The 20,171-nt window shown below is 33.4% G+C and overlaps 1 long non-coding RNA gene and 1 pseudogene across 6 annotated transcripts; one reads left to right on the top strand and one right to left on the bottom strand.

The window, feature by feature from the left end:
• The first annotated feature begins 7,582 nt into the window (after positions 1 to 7,582).
• LOC145050129 (ribose-phosphate pyrophosphokinase 3, chloroplastic-like) lies at positions 7,583 to 10,885 on the top strand (annotated as a pseudogene).
• Positions 10,886 to 15,618: 4,733 nt separating this feature from the next.
• Positions 15,619 to 17,804, bottom strand: LOC145051421 (uncharacterized). Of its 6 annotated transcripts, none has more exons than XR_013683611.1 (8): positions 17,547 to 17,804; positions 16,920 to 16,980; positions 16,752 to 16,826; positions 16,508 to 16,609; positions 16,328 to 16,398; positions 16,185 to 16,226; positions 16,010 to 16,063; positions 15,619 to 15,851 (listed from the first exon to the last, which is right to left on the bottom strand). It is a non-coding gene; the product is annotated as an uncharacterized LOC145051421 (long non-coding RNA). The 6 variants fall into 6 exon arrangements; XR_013683613.1 differs by having other exon boundaries at positions 16,352 to 16,398; XR_013683612.1 differs by having other exon boundaries at positions 16,551 to 16,609.
• Between the last annotated feature and the right edge of the window lie 2,367 nt (positions 17,805 to 20,171).

Genomic DNA, 20,171 nt, shown 5'->3' with positions numbered 1-20,171 from the left:
AGAGGTTCCATCATTGCTTGACTCTTGAAGCTCTTCAAGATCGATTTGCCTCCCACTGTCTCCTTGACTTATGAGTTCTCTTTCTCGGAAAACCCCTGTTCTCACAACGAATACAACATTGTCACTCGGTCTGTAGAAGAGATAGCCAAAAGACTTCTGTGGATAGCCGATGAAATAACACTTCTCACTACGAGGTTTGAGCTTTTCATGAGTCTCTCGGCTTACGAAAGCCTCGCAACCCCAAACCTTGATGAGTGCCAACGAGGGAGCTTTCCCTGTCCACATCTCGTGAGGTGTTTTGGCAACCTTCTTGGTGGGAACTAGATTAAGGATATGAGCGGCAGTCTCTAAGGCATGCCCCCAGAAAGCTATTGGTAACGAAGCCCGACTCACCATGGAACGAACCATGTCCAACAAGGTCCGATTATGTATCTCAGTCAAACCATTCAATTGTGGCGTTCTTAGAGGCGTCAATTGTGAAACAATTATGCATTCCTTAAGATATTCATGAAACTCAATACTTAGTTACTCTCCTCCTCGGTCTGACCGAAGCATCTTGATTTTCCTGCCCAACTGATTTTCCACTTCATTCTTAAACTCTTTGAAATTTTCAAAGGTTTCTGACTTATGCTTGATTAAGTAGATATATCCATATCTGCCATAATCATCCGTAAAAGTCACGTACAAGCGGCAAGCATCCCTTGTGATGGATCTAAAGGGCCCACACACATCGGTGTGTATGAGATCCAATAGACCCCCACCCCTATCATAAGTGCCAGTAAAGGGTGACTTGGTCATCTTCCAAAGCAAACAAGACTCACACACGTCATCGTCCCTAAGGTCGAATGACTCCAGCACTCCATCCTTTTGGAGTTGGGCTATGCGTTTCTTTTTAACATGTCCAAGGCGACAATGCCACAAGCATGCTTTGTCTAAACTTTTAGACAAATCAACATTCAACAAATCATTTCCTAAATTGTCTACAACCAACACATATTCATCTACTCCATTACAAGGAAATGCATTGAAATAAAAAACACCATTCAAATAAACATTAATAGAACCATTACTATTATTAAATGAATATCTAAAACCTTGTCTATATAATCCATGGAAAGAAATGATGTTCCTTGCCATATATGGCGAATAGCAACAATTATTTAAATCTAATCCTAACCCATTACTCAACACTAAAGAATAAACTTCAACTCTGGTCATAGGTGACGATATTCTGTTTCCCATAATTAAGTTTATCTTCCCATGTTCCACCTCCCTACTTCTTCTTAGGCCCTGTAAATCAGAACAAATGTGGAAACCATATCCTGTATCAAGAACACATGAAGTAGCAAGTGATGAGTTGTTAGATTTAATAGAATACATACCTGCATAGGTGGGCTTTATATTTCCATCTCTAATGTCCTACAGATATTTGGGGCAACTTCGTTTCCAGTGGCCCTTCTCGTGGCAATAAAAACACTCTGCTTGCTTAGGGTCAGTGGAGGGTTTAGCAGGACCTGCTTTGGTTCCACTAGAAGAGGAATCATCTTGGAACTTTCCCTTTTGGTGGCTCTTAGAAGGAGCCTTCCTCTTCTTACCCCTTCCTTTCCCAATTGCCAATATTGGGGCCGAATCAGTAGGAGTTGATGCAATAGATTTATCCTTTAGGTTGCACTCAGAAGTTCTCAATAACCCTTGAAGCTTGCTCAAGGTGACCTCCTTTTTGTTCATGTGGTAGGTCATTCTGAACTGGTTGTAGCATGGAGGCAAGGAGTGGAGAATGATGTCGATAGCCAAATCCTCATCAAAGTTAACATTCAACTTTAGAAGACGATCAACATACCTCTGCATCTTCTGCAGATGTGGGGTTAAGGATTCTCCGCTCCCAATCGTAGATGTGATCATGTTAGTGATGATCTCATAGCACTCATGCCTTGCGCTTTGGTGGTACCTATCCATTAAATCTTGATGCATCTCGAATAGATACATGTCCTCATAGGACTTCTAGAGTTCTGCATTCATAGTCGCGAGCATGATGCAATGAACCTTCGTAGCATCATGTTTATGAGCCTCAAAGGCAACGATTTCTTCAGTAGTGTCAGTTTCTGGATTGATCTTTTCAAGTTCTCGTCAAGGACATACTCTTTGTCCTCGTATCGAGTGATCATTCGAATGTTTCGGATCCACTCGTTGAAGTTGTTGCCATTAAAGATCACTTTCCCACACAAATTCATGAGTGAGAATCCACCAGTAGCTGCAAGAGCGTTGTTGTTTGCGTTCGACATTTGAAAATAGAAAAGGACAAGTTTGATTAGAAAGAATCCCCAATTAAGCACCCAAATGAAAAATTAGGGCTAGGATCCAACAACATTATTCACAACTTAGAAAAGTATGCCGTAATCTAAATGCAAATAATTTGAAGGTAAGTGAATGACGATTCACTAATTTCCACCATGAAATACGAAAGAAATTAGGTTTTAAATGTATTTGAAAACTCCTAGATTCTTTTGAGATTCATTGAACTTGTCAATGGCATGTTTAAATCTCGATATGCCCTTCAAGTTTGTGACTGGGATACCGAGGATCACAAACAAGGTGTGAATAACCATGCGAATCAACATGGTTCACCCAATGTCTCTATCACCTAATCAATGTGCCGGTAAACCACATACGCTCCATTGATCTATGACAAACATCGAGGCACCCTTTGCTACCAATGTCAATCCCAAATTAGCGTGCTAGTTAACCACACACACTCCACTAACGTTTGACAAGGGTACAAAGTGTAATTCCATGGAGTAGCATCATTTTTCACATTTTATCGTAAAGTAACTAAGATTGAGAATTTTTAAAAACATTGTAGTTACTTTGTATCATTCATTATACTTTTAACGATGAAAGGATTTCCCTATCCTACCCGTTCGGCTAACGACCCTCCACCAATCAAGGAAGTGGTGGGTAAGAGTGGATACCCATTAAACGGCCATTTTATAGGCCATAACCTTATACCCCCCCCTTATAGATTGGTTTCGTAAATGAGGCCTACTAACGGTAAGACTAGCACTTTAAGTTATACACACACACACACACACACACACATATATATATATATATATATATATATATATATATATAAATTAATCTTGTAATAATATAATAGTATAGGGTTGAATTTTTAAACTTATAAAATTCTAAGGGTTTGAAATTTAAATCATTCATAATTAAACTTTTAATCAAAAAATTTAAATCTCAAAACTTGAGGACATGTTTTGACCTTTTCAAAACACAAAGGATCAAATAACAAATAATAAAAAAAAAATTAAAAAATTAATTTTGTGATTATCTATATTTGACCTGACCCAAATTTATTCACAAGATAATTACCAAATAATTTAAATAATCAATATTTATCATATAAATAAACTATTATTCAAATGATTTGAAAAAATCTTTTGTTTTGGTAACGATAATCATCAAAATATAATAAAATTCGGATCTTATTATTAAAAAATGATTTTGGCATTTATCCTATTGCAAAACAGAAAGAAAATCATTAGATAACCTCTGCCTGACTCCTGGACTCGCCGAGTTGGGCAGACTCGCCGAGTCCAGATACTGGCTCGCCGAGTTGAGTTAGACAGAGGCCAAAAAAACGATTTTCAGCAAAAACTCGACAATTACATCACATACATCAGAAACCGATCATGGGCTCTGATACCACTGATGAGTTTTAATCAAAAGAACATCCTATGTGCTCATGCAAAACCCTAAAGCTTAGATCTAGGCTTCTTTATTGAACATGCAATTAATCCAAGACTTGCAACCTAGATCTAGCATGCATAATTCGAAATTAACACTATACGAACAGATCTAAGTGATTACATCTGTCAATTGGCTTGAGATCCTTTGAATCTTCTTGTTCTTGAGCTTAGAGTCACAAGTGTAACTCCTCTAATGGCTTACAAACACCACACATGAAAGAAGGCAATTATGAGAGAGGAGAAAGGATGATAAAACCGGCCCTAGGGTTTATCTTGGAATGAAGTGGCCGAAAATTGCAAGCAATGGTCTCTATTTATGCTATAGGCTGCTAGGGTTTCAGGTAAAACCCTAATGGACAACTTAATTGTTGGGTTTTGAGCATTCTAACACTTCCTAAGTGAACATGTAACCCTAAATACCTTGGATCTATGTTTTCTCTATTATACATGCAAATAAGAACATCCAAGGTATTATCCTAATCTAGCATACAAAAACTATGAATGTAACAAGATAGAATACATACCTCTTGATGTAGCTTGATGTCTTCAAGCTTTAAGAGCTTAGCCCCAATAGTGTGGAAGCCTCAAGTGGAATCACAAATCACCAAGACACCTTGGAATACTTTAGAGAATATGATTACTTGGTTCTCTCTAGTGAAATTGGCTAGCCCTTCTTTAGTGTATCCACACTAGTGGCCATTTCACCAACCAAGGACATCTTTATATAGTATGGAGAATAGGGTTAAACCCATGACCTTTCATTTCATATGATCCATGGGTTAAACACTCCATGGACTATCCATGAAAGCTTAGCCCAACCTAAATGAACTTGGCCCATTCCATATATACAAGAGTCCATATTTAATTAGTTCATTTTGATCACTTAATTAATTCTAAATTAATTCTTGATCAATACTAATTAAATAATATGATTCCATATTAATATATTAGAACTTATAATATATTAATATTAATCATAAACATACTATTCTCAAAAGATTATCCATATAAATTGTGTCGGTGAAGTGCAACCCAAATGGACCATGCCGGGTCGGGTCAAGTACATACCAAATATAGTTATGGACTTAGACATTAATCCAACATTAATCACCAAGTAGCCCATGGAACCTTCTGGAAATATGATGGATCCCCATCATAATTTCGTTCACCCTATTATCCATTAGGTTTCCAAGCCCAAAAATTAAACTATCATACATTTGACAGTTTAATCCCCTTTATTCAATTAATCTCTTTTAGTCACCAAATTAATTCCTAATTAATTTACGACTAATGTTAATTAAATAATATGATTTCTCTTTAATATATCATTCTTGTAATATATTAATAAATCATAATATCTTATTTCTCTCCTAAATTACCTTGTCAAGTTGTTTTGGTGAAGGCAACCCAAAAGGATCATGCATAACCGGGTCAAGTACATATCAAATATAGTTATGGGCTTAGACACTAATCCAACAATATGCACTTTAGGAAGGGTAGGAGGTGATTAAGCAGCCAAATTTTGGGTCGGTATGTGTAATCTGGCTTAGGTTTTGATCAATAGAGGATAGATTTTCGGATGGTCATCAACGTGTTCTGAGTCATTGACAATTTCTCCATGTTCCAATTGAGACTTAGGATACTCTGAAGTTGCACGTTGTGTGAATTAAAGATTACTTATCAGATTCTGAGGGAAGGCATTGATGTATCTGTGTATGATGACGTAAGTAGGGGATAAATGGTTAAGTCAGGAAATCGTGATGTTCTGTGATGGTGTGCCGAGGTATTTGACTATAATGCCCTGAATTTCAAATTATTTTTTAGTCTTGAGTTTAAGATGGCAAGTGGTGTATCAAGTATCTATGGTTCCAATAGGAGCCCTTTGGTTATTGACATCAAGTGGGATTATTTAAGATTGTAGATTGCGGCAGAGAGAGGGTGTTGTGGTGCTACGGGTAGCCATAGTACTCACTAGTCAGAGAGAGGGTGTTGTGATGCTATGGGGAGCCGTAGTACTTACTAGTCAGAGAGAGGGTGTTGTGATGCTACAGGGAGTCGTAGTACTCGCTAGTTAGTGAGAGGGTGTTGTGATGCTATGGGGAGCTGTAGTACTCACTAGTCAGCGAGAAGGTGTTGTGATGCTACGGGGAGCCGTAGTACTCACTAGTCAGCGAGAGGGTGCTGTGATGCTACGGGGAGCCATAGTATTTACTAGTTAGGGAGTGAGTGTTGTGATGCTACGGGAAGCCGTACTACTCACTAGTCAGTGAGATGGAATGTTATGATACCATGGGGAGTTGTATTATACACTAGTCAGAGCATGATGTAGAAGAGCTTTAGGCTTGGGTAGCCCTAATATTTGAGTTTTTGGAAGCCTAGTGATCGGACCAGGGGTGAGACTGGGGTATCCTCAATGATCGGGAATTATTATATTCTGAGTAAAGTGTGTATCAATCAGAAGGAATTGGATAAGTGATGTATGCATGGGTTGCGGGTCATGGGTCATGAGTTGAGTGGTTCATTGGGACGAGTGGTTCCAATTCTGGGGCGGACCAGACTCTCGGGTTTGAGTTTGGCTCTGGTGGTGCGTTGGGTAGACGAGATGAGATTCTAGATTCAGAGATGGGTTCCATGTTTAGGGGTATTGGTTGTCATTTGATTTCTTCGACCTGAGTAGGCCATTGCTTTGGTACGGAAGGTACCGTGAGACGCATGAAACTAATGAGCAGTAGACGATAGAGGTCGGGGGTGAGTAAATCTTCGGTTGGGATTGTATTATTCGCTTGGGGTAAAGAGAACTTCGTGACTTGTGTGTCACTATGGGCCGATATAGTGGTGCTGCGAAGGAAGTCGGCGAGACGTTATGGGGCATGCTTTGGGTAACCTTTGGAGGTTCAACTGATGGGTCAGGAGTTGACCTGGTGCTCAAGTGTTGAATGAAATATTGGGGAGGAAGTTGGAGCTTATGATTTTAGACGAGAAAGGATATTTCTGAGTGAGCATAATTATTTCTTGTGTCTGAGGACAGGGCGTTGAGAGTTCATTGATCCGGTGGGTTTCAATTACAGAGCAGTGGATGGGTTTCTGATGTAATGTGACCCTTTTCGTTCCTTGGAGTGTGATTTGGATCGTTTAGTATGTCTGGTATGAGTGATCGGTAGCCGATTTTTGGACCTTGGTTAGTGAGAATCGGAGGGGCAATCAGTTATCAAGGTATATTATTCAACGAGTGAATAACATGGTAATATCTTGAGAGGGCGGTATGGCAGTGGGTCGGGCCACTAGAGTTTCCAGACTTTGGAAAGCAGAGAGGTCGGTTTTGTTCTAGATTTAAGAGTTCCTGTTTGGATTCCAGTGTCCATGGTGAAGGATATCGGGTTGGGTATGAGATCCTTTCAGTAGTGCTTTTCGGGTTATAGGTTTCGAGCTATGTGTGGTTGAGGAGCGATTTCAAGGGCGAAATCTAATTCAAGTGGGGGGAAATTGTAACTTCCAGAATTTCAGGTATGTTATCGTATGGTTGAGTTATTGATGTTTATTAAGTGACTTGACGAGTTAAGAGTCCAACTCGCCGAGTAGGGTTGAGTTGTCGTGTGGGATTTAATAAATGGACTCGATGAGTCGGGAGGCAGACTCACCGAGTTGGTGATGGGTAGAGAAACCCTAATTTTCCTAGGGTTAGGGCCTATATAAGGGAACTTATGCCCCCATTTCCGCCTCATCAGTTACCCTACACCCCTGAGAGCAAACCCTAATTGCTATGTTAGCTAGAGAGTGAGAGAGAAGCTCATATTGTGGTTCTTATGCATCATTTGAGGAAGAGGATGAGGTTATCAAGGAAGGAGTTTGAGGTGAGGCTGTTGGATCCAGTGATTTCCTATCCAGAGCTACTGAGGAAGGTATGAAGTCTTCACCTTTCTTCTTATCCTGGATAGATCTCATATCTATGGAGTTTTAGGGCTTTTTGCCATCTTTTGTTTAGGTTTTTGAGTAGCATGAGTTATCAAAGAGTCTAGACCTTAGATCTGGACTTTATGAGGTCCTTAGAGTCTAGGTGTCCTGACTTTATTCATCCATAGTAGGGTTTTTGGGCTTAATCTCTCATGAAGGGCATGCATTAGCATTTTTGGAGCAATAACATCAGGCATGAACGTAAAGATCGAAGCTTTACATGACTATTGAGCCTTGAGATGACATATCTAGTGTTTGGAGTAATAGATCTGTTTTAAATCGTCTGAAATAGCTTTGGGTCTGAATGAACTCGCCGAGTCGATGAGGCGACTCGACGAGTTGGTTAGGCGAAGGCTAGCTCGAGATTCGGGTGCGAGGTTGTTTACTTGCTGCTTGTCAGGTGAGTCTTCTCACTATACTTTACCTTGAGTGGTATTTATGTGTGACCAGAGGGTCTTATGTGCTTACTTGAGTTATACATTTTGTTTGTGTGATATATATGCTATGTTATGTGTTACCTAGACCGGACCGGAGGGTCCAACGAGCTGTGAGACCGGAGGGTCCTCACGTAGACCGGACCGGAGGGTCCAATGAAACATGGGACCGAAGGGTCCCATTGAGACATATAGACTAGAGGGTCTTACAGAGTTATTGCTTCGACTGGCTAACGTGCTATACGTGGTATTTTGGGGAACCCACTAAGCTTCGTGTTTACCGTGTTATGTGTTATGTGTTTCAAGTTTTTCTCAGGATCATGGGAAAGTACCAGTTTGATTGTACACACCAGCGGAACAGTTATGTTTTGAGGATCCTGGATTTTTAACTGAATAATTGTGGAGTTGCAAAGTGTAAATTAAATTAATGAGATTTTTATAAAATGTGTTACGAGGATTAAGTGATTTTAAAGGAAAATTTTGTTTTGAAATTTTACAGTGTTACACTATCCATTAATTGCTTATTAAAAATATAATATAAGTTATAAAAAATTTCATGATGTGTGATTAATTACTTTGAAGGTGAAATGGTGTGGAGGATTCAAATACATGAGGTGCTTGGAAATTTATGTGGGGGGTTTCAAATGCATGAGGTGATAGGAAAAATGCATCATTTATAAGTATAGTGTGATACAGATAAAGATTAATTTCAACATTGTATTAATTTATAATTTAGCGGATAACATTTCACATTTCACAATTAAGACTGAAACATAAGAAATAGTTAAATTTGGTGATTCTCACAAATTTTTGGATCATTAGGAGGTTCTGAAATAATATTTGTTTAAAGATGCGTGTAAGATATATATTGTGCTCCATAATAACTTTCCAAATGAACACTTATGGAGAATAAACACACTCATATATATATATATATATATATATATATATATATATATATATATATATATATATATATATATATGAGAGGGAGAGAGATAAAGATAATTAGAGTCAAATATTCTAACTAAGTAATGTATCGATGTAGGAATCATTGTGGATCAATCATTTCAAATTTAATTAATTTGAATTTTCATTAATAGAAAATAGTATTTAGTAATCTTGTATATTCATTAAATAATATATTCTTAATTATAATCCTGATTTTTATGAAAGCAATTAAATTCAAATGAAAAAATCCAACATTTAATCTTTTATATATATTATCTCTTAAGTCGATCTCGTCTTCAACTCATTAAATCTTGAACAACCTAATTTCTTTCAATCCTCCATTAATTCCCATGTTCTTAAATTCTCCATCGCAACCTCCACCAAAATTCATAAGGGTTCCTCTCTATAACCCTATCATCGATTGGCCAATAATTCTCACCAATGTCCGAGTACCCATAAAATCAGCACAACCTCCATCATATTCAGTGTGAACACGAAAACTTCGATAACGGGGCCCATCACCTTAACCCCAACAACAACAATAGTAGACCATCGATAGCGTCATTGGAAGTGATCTGATTCACATTATTATCAAGCATCCTTGCTCTAAAGAATCTATGATGCCGATGAATTTCGGATTGAAAAATTCTAAAAAGGTTTTCCTCTTTTATGTTGCTAAAATGGTGGCGCTTTCATAGAGGATTGTTGCCTAATCCGATGCAATTGAGCTTCATAGTATCAATTGGAGGTACGCCATTAACTTCTTCGATTCAATTGACTCCAATGCAGATTAGGGTTTATTTAATGAAGTAACATGTAAAATTTGGTATACATAACATTCTATTACACCATTTAATGATTAATTTTTGTTGTTGCTAGTTTCAAAACCAATTACTTGACCCAAATAAAGCACTAGAAGCTAGTTATATCAACATAGATAATCATATTAGATAAACATTGAATGACAGAAAATTAGAAGATGGATTTCCAAACTTATCAATACCTAAGGCCCATGGAATCCGAGGAGAGCATGTAGCTTTTCTTGCTCCATTTAGTTCTCCTAGAGTTATATTTGAGCAACTTTCAGTTAGCTATGCATTTCCAAAATTATTCATTTCTTCCTTCACTTTAGTCTTTCCTTTCTTCCCTACTGGCCCTTCTAAACGAATGGAAGATGAAGGGGATATTGCAACAACTTTCACTCTTTCTAGATTCTTGTCAAACATTCCAATATTAAGAGGAGGCCCCACTAGTGTGGTAATCTATGATATCCTTGCCATGTAGGTTGGTTATATTATTAAAATTTGATCTTGTTATCTTTTGTTTTTTTTCTTTCATATGTCAACTAGTTTGGATATAAGTATTCATATCTTTTTCCTATTCATGCGTTTTTGCAGGAAAGATTCTACTTTGATGATAATGTGTTACCATGTTTTGAGATTGGAATTCCTTTGGTTAAAAGTAGGCTTCAACTGCTCCCTGATTATGAAAATGTAATGCTTTTTTCTTGGCAATCAATTTGTTATATTGATTACAAACATAAGACTGCGTATTTCTATCTTGTGAATAAAAATTAGATAACCATTGCTTTTCATGATGGTGGTTGCAAACGGTTTCATAAGTAATTGCAGCATTTCCATCTAGTATGTGAAATAAGTTATTTATTTTTATTTATTTTTTGTGTCTTTTTCATTGTTGGTTTCTATTGTTGTATGTGACAGATTATATGTGTCCTTTAAGGTGAATGAAGTGAAGAACAAAGCTCCATTTGAAGTTATTATTGAAAGATAAGATGGACAAATGGACTCTTTGAGTTTATTAAGGAAAAGAAGGACCCCAATTTCAGAATAAATGTAATTTATGTTCATAGTTGTATTCTTTAAGAATAAATGTAATTACTGATCCTATTAATTTTTATAAAATCAGAATAAATTGTTTTTTTTCTTAAGATAACCATAATTACATTCAGTTAGAATGTTTGAATTAATAGAATTATTAAAAAAAATCAGAATTTTAAACTTAAGAGAATTAGTAATTCCATAAAATCCGTAAATTTTCTATTCTAAATTTATGATAATTGACTAAAATACCCTTACCATGAAATTATATGTTATTTTTCAGTTATCTTTAATTCAATAGTACGTATAAATCACTTTCTTAAAATAACTGAAATGATTGGTCCACAATCAATCCTATATCCACACAATAGATAGTTAGAACATAATATATATATATATATATATATATATATATATATATGACTAATATTATAAAAGCCTTGAATTTTTTTTACGTGTAATTAGAAAAAGACTAATATTTTTTTATTATTGTTATGGCCACAACTTTCTTGCAGAATTATCACTCTGGTCCACTTAACGAGATTCATGGTTAACCTGGTTAATTGTTTTGCAAAATCAGTCCTAAAAAGTTCAAATTTGGTCCCTGAGGTTTGCAAAAAATTACATCACATGATTTTTTAACTTTATTTTTCGTTTTTTGTATACTTTATTTATTTTCGGTTTATATATATATATATATATATATATATATATATATATATATATATATATATATATATACACATACATATATACATATATACATTTTTTATTTTATTTTTTATATACTTTATTTATTTTCATTTTTTAACTTTATTTTTCAACAATTTGATTTTTTTTTACCTTTTATACCTTTTGTTTTCTATTTTTTTTTCTATTTTAGTTATTTATGATTTTTCTAATGTTTTTATTTATTTTGATTCAAGTAAACGAACTCGAATTTAATATAAATTACTATACCAAGTTTTTTTTATAGAGAACGATTACTATTATTATTATTATTATTATTTTCTTTAGTCTATTATCAAATTGAAAAATATTATCTTGATATTAAACTATTGATATCACATATAGAAATATGATTTAATTTCCAAGTTATATAAAACATTGAAACATTAATTCTCAATAAACAAGTTAATTTTTTTTTATCTTTATTTTTTGCGTGACATAAATATAATAGCACTAAAGAAAAAAAATAAAAAGAAAATAAATTGGACCGAAATTATAAATATAAACATAACTATTTTATTTACATGAATAAATAAAAACAAATAATTGGAAACAAATAAGAAAAAAATAAAAATAAATAAAAAGATGGAAAAATTAAAATTTAATACGAAAAAAATATGAAAAAAACAAAAAAAAAAAAAACTGTAAAATACTCTATATAGAAAACAAAAGGTAAAAAGGTAAAAGAAAATCAAATTGTTGAAAAATAAAGTTAAAAAATGAAAATAAATAAAGTATATTCGAAAAAGAAAATAAAAATTGTATATATATTTATTAAAAAACCGAATATAAATAAAATATACAAAAAACGAAAAATAAAGTTAAAAAATAATGTGGTGTATTTTTTTTGCAAACCTTAGGGAACAAATTTGAACTTTTAGGACTGATTTTGCAAAAAAGTTAACTAAATTAACCATGAAACTGGTTAAATGGACTAGAGTGATAATTATGTGAGAAAGTTGTGGTCATAGCAATAAAAAAAAAATATTAGGGTTTTTTTCAATTACGTGTTAAAAATTTAGAGCTTATATATATATATATATATATATATATATATATATATATATATATATATATATATATATATATATATATATATATATATATAGAGAGAGAGAGAGAGAGAGAGAGGTTGTTTAGTAAACAACCTTACAAGATAATAGGTTGTTTAGTAAGGTTATTATAGACTTCTTTATATTATTTATTGTTTTTTATTTCTTAAATATTTAAAACATTTTATCATTCATGTCCATCCACCGTATGACTTTGACATCCTATGCGAAATCACACACAATAAAACGTCGTGAACATATAAATGTATGTGTCGTTTTCATCATTATTTGCAAATGATCCGTCTGGATCTTTAGAGTAGACTAGAGGGTTCATGTCGTCGTTCTACAATGACAAAACTCTCCACCCCATCTCCACCTCAACTCCATATAAGATTTTTGTGAGACATTCATTTTGCAACCATGGGCAAGGAGTGGTGAAGAAGAAAGGAAGAAGAGAGAGAGAGAGATAACAGAGATGTTGGGAGAAGATAGAGAGAGATGAAAGGACAAAGATGCGGCACTTTCGAGCCGAGCTCAACCTTACGACAACCCGAATCAAAAATCATGGGTGCTTTTACTCGCAGCTGAGGTGACGAATCACATCTAACGTGCCTACCTGTGTCCTTATTACACATATATTTTGCAGGTACAACTATCAAATGATGTAAATCATGTAAAGAATGTAGGTTTGGTGACAAATGGTGAGCATGTAGGGTAGTAGGGGCCAAAAATACACCTGAGTCTATTGGTTTAACATAATTCAATAATGATGGGATAAAAAAGATTACAAGAATCTTCACTCTCAGCCAAAAAATGGCATAGAATATGCATGTACATCCCCTCAAAGAGTTTCAAATAATTCATCTTATAAATTATGGTATTTTATCTTTTTCTATATTATTTAAATAGCTATTGATAAACCTTAAAGTAATTATACTTTCACAAACATTTATTTTTTACAAACTTGGATGTTTCGTCCGTAATTATAATCAATTAATATTTGTTGTATTTGTTAATTTGAAATGCTTATCTTTAGGAACAAATCCTCGGGAAAGGAATGAGCGGGAATAAAAAAAATAGAAAGTAGGAGATGTGGTATGTGGTATGTAAGGAGGGATGTAGAAGGGGACGTGTGACAATTTTAGGTTTAGTTTATTTGACGAGATGTTTCTTCATTTACTTGGAATGACGATTAGCTATATCAAAGTAATTAAGTACGATGATTCACGATCGCTTATTAATATCTTCCACTACTCTAACAAAATAAAGTACATATATCTAATATCAGATTAATTTCTTATGAAAATTATGATGAATTTGTATCAAAATAGTAATAAATTTTTTCCCATGGCTAATTCGTCATAAGATCTTGTATCTTAGAAGATTATATAGAAGTTAGCCACCCATGAAAATAATAGACTAAATTACACGAATGGTCTCTATGGTTTAGTTATTTTGTGCATTTGGTCCCGAGCTTAATTTTTTTTAACTCGGAAGGTCCATATTGTTTTTTATTGTTAAGTGTTTGGTACCTGTCTTATCTAAAAAGACTATTTTGGCCTTGAATTTTTTATATTATTTAAATAAACACACTCCCAACCTCAACCCCCCCTCACCTTACCTTACCTACCCTACTATTTTTTCATATTTAAATAATAGTATTTTTAGGTAAGACATGAGTGAAACACGTAACAATAACAAATAGTAGGGACCAAACATGTAACAAAAACAAACGTAGGAACCTTCCGAGTTAAAAAAACGTTAGGGACCAAGTGTGCAAATTACCCCAAACCATAGGGACCATTCGTGTAATTTACTAAATATAATACCTAAATCCGCCACTAAGCTAAACCATAAAAAATTATATTATGCAACACTAAATGGTGTATAATTATTACTTACAAATGTTATATAATACGGAAATTAAGTAATCCTAACCCTTATAAATAACTATTTTAAGGAAATAATCATGTTTTTAGTTTTTTTGTTATAAACTTTAATAAAAAACAATTTTTTTCTCGAAATTTTGGATTAATTCATCGGAATTCAAACTTCTTGAAATTTCAGAGGTTTTTTTTTTCCGAACTCGAGATTTTAGTTCGAAATATGGAATATTAATTCGAAATTCTGGAATGTCAGTCTGAATTTACTCTATGGTAAAAAAAAAAATCTTGAAATCATCTATTCCGAACTTTATGGTTATTTTCCAAAAACAAAATTTTTTGGTTAATTTATTGAATTACAATATCACATTATGGTTAAATTACTCAATTCAAGTAAACTTATTAATATTTTGAGGAGTGTGTCTAATCCCTCGATAAATTTTATTATATATATATATATATATATATATATATATATATATATATATATATATATATATATATATATATATATATATATATATATATATATATATATATATCCATTACAACAAAATTGTGAAGCCAACACTACAAGAAAAATTGGTATCGGAGACTGACATAATCAGTCTTTAATGGTTAATAATCAGTCTCAAATGAGTATCGGGGACTGATTTAGCTAGTCCCCAGCTAGTCCCCGAGACCTAGTCCTAGATAGTCAACTTTTTATGTATCTAAGACTGAAAATCAATCTCTAATACATCAAAATATCAAAGACAAAAAATCAGTCTTTGATAATCTCTCATTCAGTCTCTAATTTGTTTTCTTCAAATCATCGATTTTATGTCAAATTAGTCCTTAATACTATCTTTTAGGGACTAAATATCAGCCTTTTATAATAATATCATTCGGTCTCCAATACTATCTTTCAAAGACTAATTATTAGTATTTGATATTATCATGTTTAGTCTCCAATATCTTTCATTCAAAGCCCCACTTAGATCATATTAGTCGCTAATTTAAATGAAATATAAAATAATAAATGGAAAAACACAATACCATTACTCAATTAAAATTTAACTTGTATAACAACAATATTCTTAATATTAAAAACATAAATTTCTTGAAAAACTAACAAGTCTAAATGTTTTGCTAGTAACACTCAAATCATAAAACTATCAAACTAAATACTTGTTGAGGAAGAAAAACGAAACGTAATTGCACATGAACTTTACATAATTTTTTCTTCTTGATTATCCAAATTATGACCAATTGCCTGTCATACAACATAATACATCACATTAAAAAATATTAGAGTAGACTTGCAAGCAGCTTAATACATAAAATAATTTTTGATAATAATTTTGTTTTAGAAAGAATAAATACAAAAAATAACTAAACAAAAAATGAAAGTAAAAGAGAAATACGGAATACCTTTCTTCAAGACTTTTAAATTCAAGAGTGGCTTTGTCCGTCAACCACTTTTATCTATTTGATCAAACAAATGATTAGATACACGTAATAAACAATGATGACCGATAATAGATCTCTGAATTTATATATATCAACTTAGCATTATTTATGCATATAATTAAATACACGGACCGACCTTATCCTCTTTCTTCCTCTACTTTGCAATGTCACTATGAGTCTATATTGATCACAAAGAATGTAAAAATTATGAACAAGGGAAGTAAATCAAATTTTAAAAATAGGAAAACAAAATTGAGCTAGTTTCTTGTCACATCTTACCAATGTAGTTTCTTGATTACTAACCTTTAGTGTAGAATGGTAAAGTCAAAGCTATCTCCAACAATCAAACCCTATTTCATTATTATCAGTCATTTGCAGATCTCACGAAAAAAAAAAAAAAAAAAAAAAAGGCGAATTCATCACATTATGTAAGAGATGTAAAATAGAGTAAAATTATACAATGAATTCGCATTCTTCAAAAGAATCATACGAGGATCTTAACTTAAATAAGTAGTCTCCTTATATCATTGAAGTTTGACTTTAAAGCTCCCATGAAATCACCTGGAAATATATATATATATATATATATATATATATATATATATATATATATATATATATATATATATATATATATATATATATACCCATTCATCACATTTCTTTTGAATTAAAATTAAATAAAATGTGTTAAACCAAATACCTGCAATTTCTCCATCAAATACACGATCAGCTAATAATGTGTTCATTTTTGTAACAACTGTCGGTTTTTCGATTCCTAGAATTAATAAATAATACACAAGTTTAATTAACTAGTTATCTAATCACCATACTAATAAAATATTTACTATAGAAAATGAATTGAGTTTACCATCTTCATCGAATACTGGGACAACCACCAAGTTTCCCCTACCAGCTGCAAGAATACCATCCTACACACATACATGAAGTAAATAAATGAACATAATTGTTATAAAAGCCATTGAGACAAAGCTTGAAAGTTGAAACATATATCAAATTTATGCTACTGTGAAATGAAAGTCAGGAAAAGAAACATATATCATGTGAAAAATACTAAAAATCACGTCCATGCTCATAGATGCTATGATAATTCTAGAATGTTGAAGCAAATAGTCAAAATGTATTCTACTGATATGAAATTGAAAAAAAGAAACAAATATCATGCCTCCTGGGACAATTCTTGAAACAAAAAAGGGGAATAAATTCAGAAACAAATATCATGCTCTGTATTCGTGTCTAGTGTCTATTAATTTGTAAAGAATGAGGTCGACTTCTATCAATATATACTGAGTAAAAAGCTGATACGCAGACATTATAGAAGGAACAGGGTCACGACACAATGAGGTCAATATCTAATTCTGGACAACATCATGTATAATGAGGTCGATTTATGAGAAAAACCATGTATTGTAGAGGAGTTAAGAAATCAAATAATCAGAGATATCATGAAAATCGGAAGTCGACTGTCGGCGTTTACCTGTTGCTAAACCGGTGAGGTCGATTTATCTGGAGTCGACTTCAATCATTCGATGCTATCAACTTTCGTGAACCCGAAGAAGAAAAAGAATAGAAACGATTCTAGGGTTACGCTTTTCAGTTTTGATTTCGTTTTGTGTTGTTAAAGGATAAAAAAGATATACGGTAATTGGAAGTTTAGGTTTCATTGTGAATCGATGAAATTTGGGATGCGAGGGGAAATTCGTTTTTTATTTTTTAATTTTGAGGGTGGTTTCCATTTTCCCAGTAGCTTCGAAGGGTGTAAGTGGAAATGATTTTTTTATTTATGAAAAATTAAATGAAATATAATAATACACATTATGACGTTCTGAATGAACGAATATATATATATATATATATATATATATATATATATATATATATATATATATATATATATATATATATATATATATATATATATATATATATTTCAACTAATAACTATTTGTATGATATTTTTTAAGGCAAATACCAAAAAAAATCCAAGTTGTATATGCCTTGTTGGTAAAAACCTTTTGTAATGTTGGTTAAAATCATAAGTTTTTAGATGACATTTTATTTTTAACTTATTATGCGGTCATTCATATTTCTTCCCTATTTCTTTTAAATGAAAAGTTTTTTGAAAAATTATGATTTTTACCTAAAAGAAAAGTGATAGTTTTTTCAACTTTAGATACTAAATTTAGTTTGCAATAAGTGTTCATTCGAATGTCATTAGTGCACGTCTATTAGAGACTGAAATATAGTTTTTAAAAAGTTTCTCGTCGAAAGGAAAACTTGGTGCACTTGTACCAACGACAGAATTTTAGTCTCTAATAAGTTCCATACACAATAAAAACTAGTACAAGTCTATTAGGGACTGAAATTCAGTCTCTCATATCCAAAGTCAAAGTTGACGCTAGACTATTCGAGACAAAAATTCAGTTCCCAATGTGTTTCCCACAAAACATAAAATGGCACAAATGGGTAAGGGACTGAATTTTAGTCTCGAATTAGTTTGGTCAGTCTCTAATGATTCACACATTGTTATCAGTCCTAGATAGTATTTGAGACTAATTTATCAGTCCTGGATACATGGTATCAAAGACTGATTAATCAGTCCCTGATATTTTAGTCACAGAAACCCTTTTTTCTTGTAGTGCAAACACTCCAACCACTCATAGCTTTACTACACCTATTGGAAATCCAAAAATATGCCCTATCTATGACATCATCGACAATAAGAATCTTCCTAGGTAAAACTGTTCCAAAAAGAGTGGAATTATGAAAACTCCAAAGACACCAAAAACTAATCAAAACCACAACATCAAAAGCCTTTGATTAACATCCACTCAACGAAACAACGTCCGCTGAAGAAAGTAAGGATTGAACACAAATCTGATGTTGAAGATGTACATCCCATCAAATAGCAATATGGGTCCAAAGGTAAAGCAAATAAGAATATTTAGCTTAATCGAAACCCAATTATTCCATCTAGTCTCAATTCCTCCCGCCAAAAGGAAACTACTGTCAAGAAGTGAGTGGGCTAAAGAAAGAGTAAAAGTATATGGCACATCATAAAGCCACCCTAATCTATATGGTCTAGTCCGCAACGGAAGATTCTACATCAACACTATGATTTCGTCCCACTGAGTCTGCTCAATACCACCCTAGGCAAACACATGCATTTCTCCTAACCCCAACATAAGCACACCTGATCTCTGACAGAATCATGCATGTGATTATCCAAAGAATTTTTTTTTGTGAAATGCCACCGGAAGAGTAAAATCTCCCTTCCAAACATCCCACCAAAAGGAAGTATAAGCCCTATCATCCACCCGAATCGGACAAAGGGAGTGAATATCAATCCCACGGTCATGACAATGAGCTAGCATCTAAGTATTACTATTCCAAGGACCCTTTCCAGATCTCTGTGGTGTCAAATCAACGCAACCCTCATCAGTACCGGAGATAGCTTTGACAACACGCACCCAAATTAAATTTAGAGAATGAAAAAAATCTCTAAGACCATCGAAAAAGCATCACCCTATTAAAAGTAAAAAACTCCCCACTCCCAACCCTCCATTGGCTTTAGAAGTCAAAACTCTATCCCATCTAAGCCAGTGCATGCATCTTTCATCCAAATCCGTACCTCTAAAGAACCTAACCCTCAAGAATTCTAGAAGTCTAGGAACCATGAGTAGGGTAGGAAATAACGAAATCAAATAACTATCCAATGAACCCAAACCAACATAATCTAAGTAAGTCGACCACCAAATGAAAGTCATTTAGCCATCCAACATGACAGATTGCTCTAAAATCTATCAACAATGGAAAACCCATGAGACATGTTTTGACCCACCAGAACACAAAGGTGAGAAAAAGGAAGGGAATATGTGGTACACCCCATACGCTCTGAGTCAGCCTCCACAGAGGTGGAAGGAACCCCAACACTAAACAATTTTTTTTATGTACATTGGTTTTAAGACCCGAAGTCAAGAAGAAGAAATGAAGAATACGAAAAATATGAATTGCATTCTCTGAGTCCCAAGGAGAAAGCAAAACAACTTCATCAACATAAAGAAGATGCGAGATCTCAATGTCACTTATGGTAATCCCATTA

Source organism: Lactuca serriola, chromosome 5 (genome assembly GCF_051521515.1).
Source record: "Lactuca serriola cultivar US96UC23 chromosome 5, Lser_US96UC23_V15, whole genome shotgun sequence".
NCBI classification, from domain to species: Eukaryota; Viridiplantae; Streptophyta; class Magnoliopsida; order Asterales; family Asteraceae; genus Lactuca; species Lactuca serriola.
The sequence above is the reverse complement of the archived record's forward strand: the minus strand, read 5'-3'. Positions and strand labels throughout refer to the sequence as shown.